This window comes from Vulpes lagopus, chromosome 5, assembly GCF_018345385.1.
Source record: "Vulpes lagopus strain Blue_001 chromosome 5, ASM1834538v1, whole genome shotgun sequence".
NCBI classification, from domain to species: domain Eukaryota; kingdom Metazoa; phylum Chordata; class Mammalia; order Carnivora; family Canidae; genus Vulpes; species Vulpes lagopus.
Window position 1 is genome coordinate 2,729,004 of NC_054828.1, and position 18,900 is coordinate 2,747,903.

An 18,900-nucleotide genomic window follows, 5' to 3' on the forward strand; every position below is an offset into this window, starting at 1 on the left:
AGCAGCCACATTTTAAAAAGTAAAAAAAAAAAAAGTGAAATTCATTTTAATAATAGAGTGCATTAAACCCAAATGATCCAAAATATTATTATTTCAATACAGAACCAATATGAAAAATGAGTCATTTACTTCACCTTTTTTTTCCCCCAAACAAGCATGTTTGCACCCACAGCAGGCCTCACGGCAGACCAGCCACATTGCTCACGCCCAGCAGGTGCACGGGGTCCTTAGCCACCTTACTGACCGCACAGATCTAGGGCCTGGGGGAGGCAGGGCTGCAGCAGGGCTGCCGTGGAGGGGGCGGTCAGCATGAGGTGATGTTTTCCAGCAGCCCTGAACACGGGCAGGAGCCAGCCTTAGGAATCTGTGCGGCGAGGGGCACCTGGGGGGCTCATGGGCTGAGTGTCTGCCTTTGGCTCAGAGCATGACCCCAGGGTCCTGGGATCGAGTCCCGTATCTGGCTCCCCGCAGGTAGCCTGCTTCTCCCTCTGCCTGGGTCTCTGCCTCTGTTAGTGTGTGTGTGTCTCTCTCTCTGTGAATAAATAAATAAATTCTTTAAAAAAAAAAAAAGAAAAAAGAGAAAAAGAATCTGTGCGGCCAGAACTTGATCGGCGCAAAGGGCCGGGAAGGCATCCGCCCTGAGGTAGGAATAGTCTTGGTGGACTGAGGAACAGGGGAAGGGCACAGGTCAGAATGCATCGGAGCCAGAGCACCTGACAGGGGAGGACTGTCGGGGGCCAGGTGGGAGGACCAGGGTGAAGATGTAGGGAGAAGAGCGGGTGAAGCACACGTGACTGGGCTCCCCGAGCACCTGAGAGCCTGCTGCAGAAGCAGCCCGCCAGGGAGCGAGGCACGTGCGGGGAGGGAGAGGCCGAGCTGGAGTAAGTGCGCCCCCAGAGCCGCATGTAGACTTGATCTCAGAGACAGTGGTCTACACTGAAGGTGAGACTCGTGGGCATCGGGGGGGGATGCACTGCAGTGACCTTCGGCTTCACCCCACTTTCCACCTTCCCAGATTTCTGGCCTCCAGGAAAGCAGGAACCCCTGCGCACAGTGAAAAATCCCCGGCCACTCTCAGGCTGCAAGACAAGATTGCTCCAACCGGGAGGCCCCGGGGAAGCAGCACCACCGCCTGTCTGGGCGCCGTCTGGCTGGAATGTCCTTGTTTTGACTGATAGGGAGGGAAGCAGAACAAAAGGAGCCTCGGAGCACAGAGAGTCGGCTGCTCCCACCGAGGCTGCCCGCGGGCCTGTGCTGCCTGGCTGTGCCCCCGTTTCTGCTCATCATGGCATTTCATAAACATGACGTCGCCAGGTGGTTGCCATAGAAACCAGCAAGTCTCTTTAGCCTCCACCGGGCGGTGGGCACAAAATCGGCTGTAAGTTTGACCAGAGTCTGTCACCTTTTCTGAGTTTATTGAGTTTATTTAAATAAACAGTTACCCCCCGGGGCGGGGTGTAGTGGGGAGGAGGGATGGCGAACCTCTATCGGTAACCAGAGGCCTGTAAACGTGCAAAGGCGCTCGTCCCTGGGCGCTGGGGGCCTGGCGTCCAGATCTAATTAATAGTCACGCCCCAGGGAGGCAGAAGGCAGCCCTTCATTGGGCACTGAGCCGGGCAGCCTGGCTGGAGCCGCTCGATGCACAAGGAGAATTGGTGAGGCCCAGCCGTGTCCACGGCCGAGCTCCGCATGGGCAGGTCAAGGAGTCCCTGCCGCAGAGATACACTGGGGAAGAGCATGGCTCAGCAGAAGGTTCTGGAGCAGGGGTCAGCAGGGGCTCCTAGGTCAGCCACGCAGCCAGTCCACGGGCCTTTTTGAGGCATGAGGACTCTTCTAGAACTAGGTATGCAGGATGAATGAGCAGACCAAGTCCCTGAGCCCACAGAGTGAACCTTCTATTGGGGTCCAGTGTGGTGCTGTCCCACGCTCCCCACCCACCCCTGCCCCCCGGGATCTAACTCCTCATCTGGGAAGCAGAAACAGTGATAACCCAGGCGGCCCTTCCCAAAGTCAAGGCTAGCTTCTCACCGTCAGGTGCTGAGTAGAGTACACGCAACTGCCCAGAGGCAGAAGCAACCCCAGCGCCCATCAACGGATGGACGGATACGCAAAAAGCACCACGTCCACACCACGGAATATTACTTGATCAGAAGGAGGCACGAAGTTCTGGTACATGGATAGACGTGGATAAATCTTGACACATTATGCTCGACACTGTAAGCCAGACACAAAGGGACAAAGACTTTGACAATGACACGTACAGGGGGCCCCTGGGGGCAGCAGGTGAGACGGCTGGTGCCTGGGGAGGGGCGGGGGTGCCATCCAACGGGACAGGGCTTCCCTCGGGAAGATGGAAAAGCTCTGGGATGAGATAATGGTGACAGCAGCAGATGCTGTAAAAGTAGTTAATGGATTATACACTTAAAAATGGCAAAATAAAAAAGGTAAATTTTATGTCCTGTTTCACCACAATAAAAAGAAAATTAAAGCATTTCAAAGGTTTTATTTAAGTGAGGAAGTCTCATCATTACTATCATTTGCAAGACAGCGGCCCAACTTGTGGGTGCAGGGTACCCGCCACGCGATCACTCACCAGAACTGTTGAGGGTCAAGGAGGGAGGCCTTAAGACACACACTAAGCGTGGGAGACACATGGGCGAGCCAGACAGCAGAGGCTCTGGCCTTCCTGGTGCTTCACCTAGTGGGAGAAGTGCACTGCAGTGAACACACAGGTAGACGCAGTAACAACCACTTCTACTCAGGGCAGGTGAAAACGGAGTGAGAGATTCCCCAGACAGCTGGGGTGTCTGGGCCTGAAGAGTGGGAAAGGGGGGGGAGCCCATGGCTCCACACAGGAAGCCCCCTGGCCCTGGAGGCAGGTCTGAGTGAGGCCCTGAATGCCGACCACAGAGAAAGGCATGCAAATAGGAAAGGATGGAAATCCATCAGCGAGTGTCCTACTGCAGGGGCTGGAGGAGAGCTGGTGAGCCCGAGAAGGGAGAAAGAAGGAAACCGTGTAAACGAGTGAGAGCTCAAAGGGAAAGAAGAACCCAAGTGTCTATGCAACAGGGAGAAGGCAGGGCACAAGGTGACGAGGGGAGTGTGTGCATGGCCTTAGGGCTGCAGGATATAGGCCGGGTCAAGGACACAGGGCCTCAGGGCTCCACAGTAGGAACTGGAAGAGCCAGAGTGAACCCGAGACGCGGAAGGAAAGAAACAAAGAAGGTAATGAACCCAATTCACAAGCAGAAAGCACAGGTAGTCAATCAACAAAACCAAGAGCAGGCCCCCGAGAAAGCCCAATGATAAGGACGGGCCTACAAGCTGGTTCCGAGCTTCTCCGAGGGAGAAGGACCCAGGCACACACACAGAGATGCGCATCTCAGCCAGCCTCCGTCGCAACACCTCGTAGAGCAAGTCACCAATAGCAAAGGCAATAGTATCTGTGTCTTCAGACGTAGAAACTGCTCCTCTAGATACACACACACACGGGCAACCGCACACGTGCTCTTGCACGAGGAGACATGTGTGAACGGAACCATTGCTGGGATGGAAAAACACTGACCCAAATGAAAAGTGCACCAAAGAAAGAAGAAAACGAGTGAGTCGATCGTGGCCTATGTCTAAGCTGGAAGTCCACGGCAGTTACACCGCATGAGCGATCCCTCTCAGAATCAGCCTCAAGATAAATCTCCAAGATATGCAGAAAAGGCAGCAGGTGGTCTGTGAATATGACATTTGTAGCAAAAGTACAAAACAGCAATTTAGGAAAAGATGTTGTTTTCTTTGAGACCAGCCAAAGATTGTTATCCTGAATAGGTAAAGATCTTGTACAAATCAATGAGAGGGGAGAGTGCCCAATGGCAAGAACACAGAGCACAAAGGGGCGCTTCGCAGAAGACGAAGCCCCAGGCTGTTGGTGAGATTAAGGAGAGGGCCACTCTGGTGACCAGGGGAATGAGAATGAAACCGTGCCGCGTGGCACACAGACACCCCCAATTCCAGCGACACCGGGGTTTCGGGAAGGAAGTAGAGCCATAACTCCCGGTACAGATGAACTGTCGCAACCACCCCGGGGACGTGCAGGACGGCACCGCACGGGGCCGACAACGCTCCCTTCCCAGGCGGCAGCCAGGGCGCCTCTGCCCTCTGCACCGGCCGCATCACGCAGATGTCCACCGTGGGCACATCGCTTGGCTGGAAAACTAAAGACACCTTCACCGTCAATCACAACGAAACAGATAAACGCACTCGATCTCGCGGCGTCATGAGGACGCCGTCATGGTACCCAAGATCTCGGAATACAGGTTAAAAAAAAATTAAAAAATAAAGAAAATACGATGACAGGTCTCAAAACCGCATCATGATCGCCACACCTGCACATATCGGGAACAAACGTACAAGATGTCGCTTGTGAAACACACACAGAGTTCACAATAGTGAGCGAGGCCAGCGGGAAACAGAGAAGATGCACGGGAGATGTCAGTTTGTCCCGAAGGGTCTATGTGTCCCTTAGTGTGTCTCAGGGACACTGGCTCTTGTCCACACTTGTTCATTCCCCTGGCAGGTGCATGGGCGTTGGTCCCACAATTTATTCCCTGTTCCTTCTTTGAGAGAGAGAGAGAGAGAGAGAGAGAGAGGAGAGAGAGGGGCGGTTGTGTAAGGGGGTCCTAATTACCGCACTTGGAAACCACGGAAACAATGACTAGGCCGCCGACCGGAGTGGGAGCAGGAGCGGGCACAGGCCAGGGCTGGGGCCTGAACCCACGGCCTCGCGGGCACCCACGGCCGTCAAGGGGCTGTGGGGTCGTCCAACCCTGGGGGGCGTTGCTGGCCTGACTCCTACCCCACCCGTTTGCCGACTAGATGCCCCAGCGGAATCCAGGGAGGGGGGCAGACGCGGCCCCAGCCCGGAGGAAACCCTGATGCCTGATTCTCTGGCCTCGGGTCGGTGGGGGAGACCCCGCCCGCACACCACAACCAGGGAAAGCGCCGGGAAGGGGAAGATTGATAGATTTTTAGCATTTAACTACATAAAAATAAAAAAATTTTATCCTTGCCAAAACACCATAAACAACATTTAAAAGCAAATGACAGATTTTACAAGGTGGGAGAAATAGAGCGGAGATGAGCTGGGCAGAGGGGCCAAGAGGCCTCCGGAAGCAAGGCGGGCGGGGCGGCGGGAGCCGGACACCCGAGCCTCGTGGGGGGGCCCTACCCCGGGCCCAGGGCCCTCTGCACCCCGGCAGCCCCCCCTTTCCTCGGGACACTGGCTGGCTGCAAACAGCCGGCGGGCCAGCGAAGTGAGTGGGGAACGGTAAAACCTCAGAAGGGCAGCCCCCTTTCCTGCCCAGCCTCCCACACTGCCCTTTAAGCTCAGAAACACGCCCGAAGCCCCAAGATGCATTCGTGGAAACGTCTCCCACAAACCCTGAGCCCCCCGCTCCCAGGCCTGTGGGTGTGGGGGAGACTCCAGACCCGCTCTCCGCTCATTCTGGAGCCGACATGCAGCAGGCCCCCCCATATCCCACCTGCAGCCCTGGGCACATGTCCTTGAGGCTCCGGCCCACCCAGCAGCCCCGGGGCCTCCGCTGGCCAGCGTCCCCCCTACACCTGCCCGTGAGGACACAGCTGGGCCCCAGGTGCAGGGCGCAGGGCGGGGAAGGGGCAGGAGGATGGTCTGTGCGGCCACCTCCCCACGCCCAGGAATGAACGGGGAGACGACAGTTCTCCCACAGGGGGTGGTGGGTGCGCGGGATGAAGGCCCAGCGCCAACCTGCGTGGCTGCCGTGGGCACTCAGGGGTGACGGGGTCAGGAGAGGCCGCAGGAGGCCTGGAGTCTGTGAACGGGGGAAGGGACAGCTCCGAGGCCGAGGTCACACACCAGGGCCGGCATATCAGGCGTTCGGCCGGGGGAAGGGACAGCGAGTGGCCCTGGGGGGAGCAGGCCCCGTGTCCTCCCACCCGCACACCCACTGCTGGTCGGGCGCCTGCCCCGCGGTGGGCACCATGCCCGGCTGGGGAGGGGGACCATATGTCCCGTCTTCCGGCTCACCCTGGGGCGCGTGGGGGTGTCGCTGTCCCCAGCAGGAGGCCGGCCCTCCAGAAACAGTGGCGATGGGATGATGCCCACCCCGCCAGGGGGGTCAGAGGGAAGGGGCAGGAATGCCCCCGAGTGGGGGGGCCCGGCCCCTGCCCTGTTCTGCACGCCTTGCTCGGCACTCACCAGCGGGACCCTGGGCCCGGGGCTGTGCCTCGGCACCGTGGCGCCATATGAATATAAATTCACTGCTTTTCTTAATAACTGGAAGTAAAAGTTTGTGTAAACTCAATTGTCGGAGCAGTAATAATCCGATTTCTCTCGGCAGGGTCAGTCCTCTGGGCTCCATCTATAAAACAAATGTTTGTCATCCTCCGGTAAGCACTTCGTAGGGATAAATAAATAATCAAGGAGCTAATCGAGTGTACACCTTGCCACACGCTTATGTATTCTTTTCTTTGCACATCAATAACCCCATTGGAATCGGATTTATAAATTCAAATTATCTTCCCATAGCTTTTCTTCCAATGGCAAAGCCAGCACAGAGAGGTGACAGGGACGCACATCCTGAGGGCCGCTCACCTCGTCTCCGGGCCGCGCGTGTCCTCCCCAACGTGAGCCCACCTGGACGGCAGCCCGGCTGGCGGGGGTGGGGGGTGGGGGGGGCTCACGTTTGCAGAGCACCTACTGTGTGCCAGGATGGGCCAGGATGGGTCACGGGGCTTCTCATCCTTCTGGGGTCGCAGGTATGTCTTCCGGGATTGAAGGGGGTCCCAGAGTTAGGATGAGAGAGAGAAAGAGAAGGGGATGTCGTGGCCATTCAAGGGCCGGGGGTCCTGACGCCGGCTGGGCCCCTGGAGCAGGCGGAGAAGAAGAGGTGAGGGCCCCTCCGGCAGGCGGTCGGTGAGACAAGTGAACTGTCTCCCCGTCTCTCCATCTCTGTCTCTCCCTGCTTGTTGTCTCTCCCTCTGTCTCTGTCTCTGGGGAGCCAGCCACCCTGTGTCGAGGACCCTGGGGGAGCCCTGGGGAGCCCCCTGTTAGGCCAAGGGTACAGTGAAACCCTGGCCTTCACTGTGAGGGGCTGTGCATGCAGCACACAAAGCAAAGAGTTTTGCTACGAAGTCAATAAGGATCAGGGCGCCCGCGTGGCTCAGACGCCAAAGCGTCTGCCTTCAGCTTGGGTCATGATCCCGGGGTCCTGGGATTGAGCCCCGAGTCCAGCTCCCTGCCTGGGGGGTACTCTGCTTCTCCCTCTGCCTCTGCTTCTCCCCCTCCTCATCCCACTTATGCTCTCTCTCTCTCTCAAATGAATAAATAAAATATTGAGAAAAAAAGTCAACAAATATTTTCTTTTCAATGAGGGGTGACTGAGGAAGGGACTTTGGGACAAGACCGGGTCCCTGTGCTGGAAGGTCAGTAGATAAAGGCTGTAAGAGACATGCAGAGGATGCTGGGAGCACAGAGCAAGACAAGCTAATTCTGACTAGCATGTGAAGGTGCAGAGGGAGGATGCGGGGGGAGGTGTCACCAAGGAAGAGGCAAATAAGCAGACGCTGAGGGAAGCATTGGCTTTGGGGAGCCTGGGATGCTGGAGACAGGAGCAGAGGTGGGGACAGGTGCTGGGAGGCACGGCCACTCCAGGCTGGCAGCGTCCAGGGGCCTGGGGGACCCCAGGAAGCCCCACCAGGGAGACTCAGTGTGGCTGGGGCACAGGTGACCTTCACTTTCCTCACCCCCACCCCGCTCTGCACGGATCCAGAACCCGCAGCTCTCCGTTCCCTCCGTGTGCTGAGCTCCATGAACCTGGCCAGGCTGCCTCCACCCTGCACGGCCCACTGCCCCGTCCCCCAGCCCAGGAAGGACCTGGGGGTCACATCCATGCCCCCAGCCCCAGGGAAGGACCTGGGGTCACATCCATGCCCCGTCCCCCAGCCTGGGGAAGGACCTGGAGGTCGTATCCATTCCAGGCACCACGAGAAAGGAACACAGCGTGTCATCGGTTTCCACGGCCGGGGAGGGAGCCGGCAGGCCGTGAATTTCACATTTCGTCGCAGGACCTCCTTTCCAAACAAATAAGTAAATAAATAAATAACGACCGCGCGGCCGGCTCTCCTGCTGCTGCTCCTGCAGGCTGAGATGGATTATTTTCTCTGCCCTGTGCCCGGCGTCGGTGCTTATTGGGAAGCACGTATGTGGAGCGGCGGGGTTTAGGCCAGCGTGTGCGCCCGGCACTCTCAGGAAGCATCCTTCTTCCCTTTGAACACCGGGCCCCCGCGGCAGGGGTCTGCTGGGCCTTTTTATAAGCTGCGGAGGCATTTTTCATCCCTGAAATGAGAGCCTGGCCCACCAGTCTCCAGGAGCTGCCAAGGCTGTTGGCGAAGTGCGCTCCCAGGGACAGAGTGCCCTCCCGGGGCCGTCCTGGCGCGTGTGCCTCCAGCGGGGGCCGCGTCCTGAAGCCTGGGAGTGAGCGTGTGTCCCCCACCCCCGTGTCTGCAGGACCCCCGGGGGCAGCCCTCACACAGGACAGCAAGAGCTCTCCCGGGATGGGCGAGGAGGGCCTGGGCCTCGGGGCGCCCCCCACCCCCCCCCAGGGGCACCGACTCCAGCAGCATCCTCACCCCTGCACGGGCAGGTGCCATGAACTGTGTTTCACAGAGTCAAGGTCCAAGGGAACTCCTGGCGAATTTGGGCAACAGAGCGATTCTAAAAAGTTGAAGATACAGATGGTCTCTCCGGGCCCCGGAGTCGGCCCAGTCCAGCAATAGTGAGCTCCCAGAGGGGCCCCGTGCATTGACGTCGTGTGTGACAGTGCACGCGGGTCCCTTTATCTTGTCCATCCACAGCCCTAAGGAATGAGGATTTTTTTTTTTTAACTTTGCCAGATTTGCAAATGGTGGCCAAGCTCAGATAACCGGGGTGGCCTGCGCATGGTCACCCAACTAGGAGGCCGAGCTGGGTTTTGTCCCCACTGTGTCTAAGCCCACCGAGCCATGTCTTGTCTTAATTGCTGGCCCAAGCCTGCTCATTGGGGGTTTGCTCACCACACCCCAGTCAGTCCCACTTTGTCCCTTCACAAAACAACTGCCTGAGCTCAGACACACTGGGCCAGAGCCCAGGGACACACGGCGGGGAGGTGGGTGAGGGAAGACCCCAACCAGCTGCCTTGCTTCCAGTGGCCACAGCCAGCCATCTGTGTGCAAGCGGGTCTGCAGGCAACCAGCTGAACACCACGGTGAGCAACTATTAGGGCTTCGCTCCACACACAGGGCCATGAACACGGCCATAAAGGGGGAGCAACCACTGAATCCGGAAGATATGGCACTTTTAAGAATAGTTTATGAGTTAAACAGAAAGAAAACTCTAGTATTCCATTCTGGGGTATTGAGCAACGCTCCTACAGCTATTTGGATTGTAAAGTGTTATTGAGCCGCTCCCGTGAGGTAACGTATACAAGATGGACATAATTAAAAACAATTGATTCGATATTTTTTCCAAACCTCAGGGTGAGAATATAAACGAGGCCTGATGGAGAAATGCCAGACCTGCTGAGACCTGAGCTAGAAGGATCTTTGTAATAACAGCAGCCATTGGGATCCCTGGGTGGCGCAGCGGTTTGGCGCCTGCCTTTGGCCCGGGGCGCGATCCTGGAGACCCGGGATCGAATCCCACATCGGCCTCCCGGTGCATGGAGCCTGCTTCTCCGAACTCTACCTGTGTCTCTGCCTCTCTCTCTCTCTCTGTGACTATCATAAATAAATAAAAAAAATTGTTTAAAAAAAAAAAAAAAAAAAAAAAACAGCAGCCATCAGTGCGGAGGTGACAACATCCAGCCATGGAGTGATCACACACACACACCCCATGGGAGTGATCTCACACACACACACACACCCCATGGGAGTGATCTCACACACACACACACACCCCCCATGGGAGTGATCTCACACACACACACACCCCCCATGGGAGTGATCTCACACACACACACACACACCCCATGGGAGTGATCTCACACACACACACACACACCCCATGGGAGTGATCTCACACACACACACACACACACCCCATGAGAGTGATCTCACACACACACACACACACACCCCATGGGAGTGATCTCACACACACACACACACACACATCCATGGGAGTGATCACACACACACATCCCAGGAGTAATCACAGACACACACACACCATGGGAGTGATCACACACACACATCCCAGGAGTAATCACAGACACACACACACACACCATGGGAGTGATCACACAACTGAACAACACATTAACAGTGTCCCACAGACCATGTGATCAATACTGACTCACACTACACGGTTCAGACCCGTGAGGCACAGACATGATCGTGTCTGGTGACGTAACAAAGAGCGAAGGAGACAAACCTCACACCCCAAGTGGTTTCTGCCTGGAGGAGGCGACACCGCCAGCATGGCCACAGCTGTGCAGGGAAGGGATGACCCCGGGTATATGGGGGACAAGGACAGGGGCTCTGAGGGCAGCCCCAGGGGCCTGTCCACAGCAGGGCATGTGGTGGAGGAGCAGATGCACACACAGGCCGCGCAGAGGGCCCACGGGCTGTCCTGCCTGGACAGGGGACATGCGTTCAGTGGGTCCACCTGTCCCGGAGCCTCGCAAGCACCCTGAGTGCCCCGATCACGTGGAGGAAGAGCGTGTGGGGGCCGAGCCCGGGGCGCCTTCTGCTTGATGTCAAGTCTGCCTCCCGCCCCGCGTTCCCTGGGCCGCTGCAGAGCCAGGTGGGCCGGGGACGGGAGGTGAGAGGCGAGGGGGCCCCAGGTGCGGAGGAGCGACAGGGTGATGTAGGGAGGGATTGGGAAGGAGGCGCTAACAGATACGGGACACAGGAGGAAGAGAAGGAAGCCTCCCGCTGGAAGCCCCGCGGTCCCCGGCCAGGATGTGCAGGGAAGGTCCAGCAGGCAGCTCTCCGTGGTGGGGACCGCGCCACGAGGATTCCTGAGCGCGCAGTGACCGGCTCTTCCCAGCAGCACCCACCAGCTCGGGCACTGCTCTGGGCCTGCTCAGGCCACGTGGACATCAGCGCCCGTGCAAACCCCACAGCAGGTCCCTGGGGGCAGGTGGAGCTGGGTCACTGTGCTCCCAGGACAGCTGCCGTTCTAAGCTGTCCAGGGCCATTTCATTGGTCAGATTCCATCACGTGGTTGATCTGTGGCACCCGATCTGGCCAAGGTTTGAGCCACACCAGAAAGCTCACCTTCCAGGAACCCGCAGAGGCCCGCAAGCACCCTCCCCGCAGACGGCCGGGCCAGAGACGAGCAGGTGCAGTGAAGACCACACAGCATGCGGTTTGAGAAGGCGGCGGGGGTGCCCCGGGAGCGGGCTCAGCGCTCAGACCCCGGGAGGATGGGCCCCAGAGGGCGAGCACAGCAGCGGGAGCACCAAGAGCGGGTGAGGAGCTCCCGAGCACAGACACGCAGGAGTGAATGCAAGAGCAGAAGAGCCCAGAGCCCCACGGCGGGGCGCACTGAGCCTTGGTGGGCCCCCCTGGGCCCCACGCACAGGGCTGTGCCTCACACATCATCTCACGCCCCCTGGGGGCCCGTGAGTCTCGTCCCCGTGAGTCCCTGGAGAAAACCCAGGAGACCCAGCGGGTGGAGAGCTCCTGGGGGCCAGAGCCAGCCTGGGGGCCAACGGGAAGACAGGCGAGCACAAGCATCCCACAGGACCCTCTGCGGTGCTCCAGACACTCGCCTGCCAGTGTCACCCATGGGCGAGCTTGTGGCCCAACCTACGGGCCCCCATCCCTGCCTGCTGCCAGGGCGAGCCTCAGGGACACTCGCAGGGCCTGGCATTCCGGGGCGAAGACACAAGTGCTGGGGACACAGGTGAGACAGGCTGAGCGCTCACTGCACAGTAATAAAAAGCAGGAGGAGGGTGGGAACGTGCCCCAATTTTCTAGAATATGCCTGAATTTTTGTGGGATGAATGAGGTGGGGCAGCGGTGGGATGTGATGGGGAAGGTGGGTCTCTCCCACCAGCGCAGCCAGCCCCACGTCTTCCCATCACACCCTGGGCACTTCCTCCCCACAGAGCAGCGTGTACCTCACCTCCAGGGATGTGTCCCTTCCCGTCCATCCCACACGTTTCCGTCACCGGCTCCCCGGGGAACTGTGCAGCTAACCCTCCCCTCCGTCCACTTCTGATCTCCTTGCACTTTCACTCTCTGCACGTGTTCAAGAAGCGGGAGCCCGGGCGCGTCCGGCACGTCCCACAAAGGCCACCAGCCTGTCAGGGCGCCCGTGAGCACTTGGAGGTGACCTGCAGCAGGATCACGGGGGCGTCCCAGCCGCCCCTGGACCAGAGCAGGGGACAAGTGGCCTCAGCTGGGACTCAGACGCCACCTACCACGGCTCAGAGACGCGCGAGCTCCCCCAGCCAAGCAGAGGGCTGTCCTCACGTCGGGGACAGTGACAGCCACCAGGTCCTCCCCCAGACCGACCCCCCAGGCACCAGGGTCGTCAGCCTCACCAAGGGCTCTAAGTGCTTTGCGGGGTGCGTGGGAAAGGAGGCCCCAGTCCCGGCCCCTGCAGCGACACTTCAGATCAAACATTCCCGTCACTTTGGGGAAATAAGAAGTGAGAAGCTCAGGCTCCCATCTGACCAGAAACCCACCCCTTCCGCGGTCGGACAGGGTCCTCAGCTGGCAGCACCTCCACCCTTTGCCCAGCAGGTCTGAGACAGGGCAAGGGGAGGAAAACTGCAGTCGCACGCAGGACAAGACACGAGGCGGGCACCAGAGTGAGGCAAGGAGAGGGGGTGGCTCTGTCTGATCCCACCGGGGACGCAGGGAGGGCTTCCTGGAGGAGAGGCTCTTCTCCCTTTCTCTTGGTTCCAGCCCCTTGGCGATCTGCTGCCCAAGCCCAGGAGCACACTGGCACCAACTGCAGAAGGGCGGCATCCATCCGGATCTGGGCGCCCCTGGACTCGCAGGGTAGCGGCCTTCGTGCAGGTGCGCTTGGTGGGGGTCAGTCTCCCGAGCGAGGCCCAAGCACATCCTGGCCGCCGGGCTCGGAGATGCAGAAAGTGGGACGCAGAGTGTGGTCGGGGAGCATGGGCGCAGCTTGGGGTGCCCTGGGGACCAGGGGCGGCTCATCTCAGACATGGGCCGAAAGTCCCTCCCAAGGTGCAGCCGAGGCTCCTCACGTTGGATTTAGAAGGAAAATGACAGAAGAGGGAGATAAGTAAAATCCATCTGCATAGTAATTGAATTTTTTCAACTTTTATTTAGGGTTGTCGGGGTTCTGACTCGAGGCTGGGAAAAAGAAAGGCAGATTCTCATTTCCCTTCACTCATCCCTAATTGTACCACTGGGTGTTTTAATTTACAAGTCAAAGTTAATAAGTGGTGCACGGGCTGGATTACCTGGTGGTCCTCACCACGTCCTCCCCGTGGGCAGGATGGTGGGCGCCCCCCACCCCCGGGCAGGGGCTCCACAGCTGCTGAAAGTGCAGCCACCTCATCTGCCCTGAGAGCCCCTGGAGAGGGGAGACCCGGCCAGTGGCCTCTCCCTGGACCCTCACAGACAGGTGTCAATAAAATTAAATAAAATGTTAACAGGTCAAGGATGGGAAAGAAGAGAAACTCGGTTCAAACTATATCAGTGATAATAACACAAAAACTTAGATGTAGCCAGTGCTGTCCATGTGCTCCGTGGCATTTAAAACAACCCCGTCGGGCAGCCCCAATGGCTCAGTGGTTTAGCGCCTGCCTTCAGCCCAGGGCCTGATCCTGGAGACCCAGGATCGAGTCCCAAGTCGGGCTCCCTGCGTGGAACCTGCTTCTCCCTCTGCCTGTGTCTCTGCCTCTCTCTCTGCGTCTCTCATGAATAAATAAATAAAGTCTTTTTAAAAAACCCATCAAATAGAGGACCTTTTTAGCCCCCCGAAGGGGGCTGACCACGGCCCTTGGCCACCAAGCACCACGGGGCCAGGCTGAGATGGGGCCCGTGTCTGCCCGGAGCCAGCTTCATCCTCTCAGACCCCAAGGACCACTTGCACAAAAGCCTCCACTACAGATGTCCCGGGGGTGGGGGGGTGGCCTGCGGCAGAGCCAGCCCAGAAAGTTCTAGGGACACCTGGAAACCATCCATCTTCTCCTCATGAACCTGGCCTCGTAAGTCACTCCCCTTCTCTTCATGCTGGACACGGAGCAAATGCAGCCCTTCTGAAAAGAGAGTCTGCATTTTTTAAAGAGGTTGAATGAGAGTAATCTGAGAAAAAAAATTTTAAAGATTTTTAATTTATTTATTCATGAGAAACACAGGGAGAGGCAGAGACACAGGCAGAGGGAGAAGCAGGCTCCCTGCGGGGAGCCCGATGCGGACTCAATCCCGGGACTCCAAGATCACGCCCTGGGTCAAAGGCAGACACTCCACTGCTGAGCTACCCAGGCGTCCCTAATCTGAGAAAATTAATACCTACGTGTGGAAAGGGAGACTTGCATGGCCTGAAAATATTAAAACTCTGCCCAGCCTGATGATTCCTAGAACACACCCCATGCTCTTACCCGCAAAGCCTGCCATGTGTCACGTCCCCATCAGGGATGCCCTCTCCCGTCCTCCCCTGTCTGTAACCACCTGACAAATGCCCAGAATCTGTCTCGACTCAAGTCACGGTGCCGCCTCCTCTAGGAACTCTTCCTGGGCACATCCTCCCTCCTGTCTCTAACTCCCCGCTCTCCCCTCTGTCAGAGCCCTTACCAAACGAGGTTGTAATTACCCATCTGCACGCCCTCATCCATGGCAGTGGGAACCACTCCACGGGGGTCAGGGTTTGCTCTGGCTCCCACGATAACAAGTAGAAACATCCCAGGCTAGCCCCTGGAAAGAAGGGGAAAAAAAACCTTTGTTCCTCATGGCATTTTTCCAATCCTTTCCCAACTGCTGCACAAACCATTCTGTGACAGCCCAAGTGATGGGAAGGACGGAGGAGCAGGGTCATGACACAGCAGCCATTGGCCACCCTCTGCTCGTCCCTTTCTACCTTTTTTTAAATTCCCATTTACTGAATCAATTGGCAAATATCTGATGAAACTCTCCATGTCCTGGGCACTGTCCTAGACACCAAGGATGACAGTAAGTAGGATGTGAATGGTCCCTGTCCTTGTGGGGTTTGACTCTCAGGGGGCAGGTAAACAATTAGGTGAGCAGGAAGTGCTGACCCGGGCAGCTCCCTTGCTCCCCCAGTACAAAACAAAGAAAACATGGGTAAAGCTTAATTTTTAAAAGTTATGGCTCTCTGCTCCTCCCTGTTCAACAGACAGCCGCATCTTCTGGTGCAGTGCCAGCCGTGTCCCCGAGACATGATGGTGAAGGTCAGAATGAACATATTTGGCCATTCAGGATTGGGCCCCTGGTCACGAGGGCTGCTTTTAACTCTGGCAAAGTGGATATTGTTGCCATCAATGACCCCTTCATTGACCTCAACTTCATGGTGTACATGTTCCAGTATGATTTTACCCATGGCAAATTCCACGGCACAGTCAAGGCTGAGAATGGGAAACTTGCCATCAATGGGAAGTCCATCTCCATCTTCGGGAACGAGATCCCACTAACATCAAATGGGGTGATGCTGGTGCTGAGTATGTTGTGGAATCCACTGGAGTCTTCATCACCATGGAGAAGGCTGGGGCTCACTTGAAGGGCGGGGCCAAGAGGGTCATCATCTCTGCTCCTTCTGCTGATGCCCCCATGTTTGTGATGGGTGTGAACCACAAGAAGTATGACAACTCCCTCAAGATTGTCAGCAATGCCTCCTGCACCACCAACTGCTTGGCTCCTCTGGCCAAAGTCATCCATGACCACTTCGGCATCGTGGAGGGCCTCATGACCACCATCCATGCCGTCACTGCCACCCAGAAGACCGTGGACAGCCCCTCTGGGAAGCTGTGGCGTGACGGCCAAGGGGCTGCCCAGAACATCATCCCTGCTTCCACCCGCGCCGCCAAGGCTGTGGGCAAGGTCATCCCTGAGCTGAACAGGAAGCTCACTGGCATGGCCTTCTGTGACCCCATGCCCAATGTGTCAGTTGTGGATCTGACCTACCACCTGGAGAAAGCTGCCAAATATGACAACATCAAAAAGGTGGTGAAGCAGGCATGGGAGGGCCCCCTCAAGAGCATCCTGGGCTACACTGAGGACCAGGTTGTCTCCTGCAACTTCAACAGTGACACCCACTCTTCCACCTTCAATGCCGGGGCTGGCATTGCCCTCAATGACCACTTCGTCAAGCTCATTTCCTGGTATGACAATGAATTTGGCTACAGCAACTGGGTGGTGGACCTCATGATCCACATGGCCTCCAAGGAGTAAGAGCCTCCTGGACCACCAGCCCCAGCAAGAACAAGAGGAAGAGAGAGGCCCTAAGCTGCTGGGGAGTCCCTGCCCCAACTTAATCCCCCAGCACACTGAGAATCTCCTGACCTCCAATTTACATCCTAGACCCCAAGGAAGGGGAGGGACTTGGGGAGCCCTACCTTGTCAGGTACCATCAATAAAGTATACTGTGCCCAGCTAAAAAAAAAAAAAAAAAAGCTACAAATATAGTCAATATTGAAAGAAAAGGACCCAGGAACCTGAAGCCAGTGCATTGCAGGGGTAGCTGAGCAAATGTAAGCCCCAGCAGCTAGAGGCTAGGACATGCGTGCCCATACAGGGCGGAGGACATGGCCTCGAACTGGGGCAGGACACAGACACTGACACACCTGCAGAGGGTAGGGCCCAAGATGGGCTGATCTACCCTGAGAGGTGGACAGAAATGCCTGCAAAATAGAGAACTGACAAGGGAGGCCACGTCTGCATCCAGCTCCAGTCAGAAACAAAGATCTCATGAACATTAAACACATAAGCCTTGGCCATATACAGATGTGAGGTCTGAACTTACAAGGTCAATGTGGAATAAAGGTCCTTAAAAAAAAAAAAAAATCTCAGACCAATGAGAACTGGGGGTCCTGTGGCAGAAGAAAGGAAAGAAAGAAAACATTTTTGGTGGGGACACACCTACCACCCAGAGTCCATGACACCCCACAGCTAAAAAAAAAATAATTCACAGTGAATATAAACTCCCAATAAACAATTACAAACCATATGAGTAAGTAACTAATCCACCAGAAGTGAGTGTGAACAGATACCACAAAGGCAAAGTTAGCACCTGTTTTATTTTTTTTTAAGATTTTATTTATTTACTCATGAGAGACACAGAGAGAAAGGCAGAGACATAGGCAGAGGGAGAAGCAGGGTTCCCGTGGGGGCCCCGATGTGGGACTTGATCCTAGGACCCTGGGGTCACAACCTGAGCTGGAGGCAGACATTCAACCACTGAGCCACCCAGGGGCCCACTGCTGCTGGGTGAAACTCTCCATATCCTGGGCACTGTCCTAGACACCAAGGATGACAGTAAGTAGGATGTGAATGGTCCCTGTCCTTGTGGGGCTAGGTTGTGTTGTGTAACAAACAATACTAGGTTGTGTTGTGTAACAAACAATCCCCAAATCCCATGATCTAGAGAAATAACTCTCCTCTCTCACATAATTTCTCAGGAGCAGCAGCTGTGGGGTGGCTTGGCTCTGTTCTGTGTGCCCATTCTAACCTCCAGGCTGTATGAACAGCCTTATTTGAGATGTGTTCTCATGGAAGAGAGGAAACCATTTGATGGTCCCTGTATGCAGCGGTGCCTAAGCTTGCTGCTGAAATGCAGCACTTCTGCTCACATGCATTTAGCTAAAGTGATTCCTGAGCTGATGTCAGTAGGATGGGAAGCATCACACATCACCTGGCTACAGCAGGGACACATAACCCTCTTACCGAATCCAGAGAATAATTGGAAACAGCATCCCGAGGACATAAAATATCAGAATCTGGTAAAACCATAAAATCATTAGGTTAAAAACAGTTGAGGAGATGAAATACAGCCAGAAACCACAGGGAAAAGAATGAGATTCTAAAAAGAACAACCAGGTTTGAGAAATGCAGCCACACAGAATTTCTCAGAAGGAAAAATAGTATCATTGAATGTGAAAAGTCAATTAATCACTCAAATGGTAGATCAAAGTAGCTGAAAAGAGAATTCTCAGACTGGAAGATTGAAGTGAGGAAATCATCTAGAAGGAGCACAGAGAGGCAGGGGGTGTGAAAATATGACCGTGGGGCCCTAGGGAACCATGGGACTAATGTGATTCTGACGTGGTGCAGGTCTAATGAACTCCAGATGGCAAGCAGAAGGAGAATAAGGTAGATGATAATGGCTAAGTGATTTCCAGAACTGAAAAGGCCCCAGTCATCAAGCTGAAGGGGCTCATCTAGTTGTAAATGGAATAATTAAAACTAAATGCACACCTGGACCTGACATCAGGCAATGTGAACAACAACAACAAAGCAAATGAAGCATCGTTAGGGCAACCAAAGACAAAATACAGATTACCAACTGAGTGGGGCAGGGCAGGGGGGCGGGGGGATGGAGGAAGAGGGGAGGAGGAGAGGAAAAGGAGGAGGAATGGGCAGAGAGGAGGGCTGACAGTTTCTCATCCACAGTGACTTTGGGGAAGGCGGCATGTTGTATCTTCAAAATCCTTCAGGTGGGACGCCTGCATGGCTCAGTGGTTGAGTGTCTGCCTTCAGCTCAGGGCGTGATCCCGGGGTCCCGGGATCGAGTCCTGCACTGGGCTCCCTGTGTGGAGCCTGCTTCTCCCTCTGCCTGTGTCTCTGCCTCTCTCTCTGTCTCCCATGAATAAATAAATAAAATCTTTTTAAAAACAACCCTGCAGGAGAATGCTTTGAGCTTAGCATTCTACACCGAACAACACCAGCGAAGAC

At 56.1% G+C, this 18,900-nt stretch overlaps 1 pseudogene; it reads left to right on the forward strand.

Moving 5' to 3' along the window:
* Nucleotides 1–15,395: 15,395 nt before the first annotated feature.
* LOC121491256 lies at nt 15,396–16,401 on the forward strand (annotated as a pseudogene).
* The last annotated feature ends 2,499 nt before the right edge of the window (nt 16,402–18,900 follow it).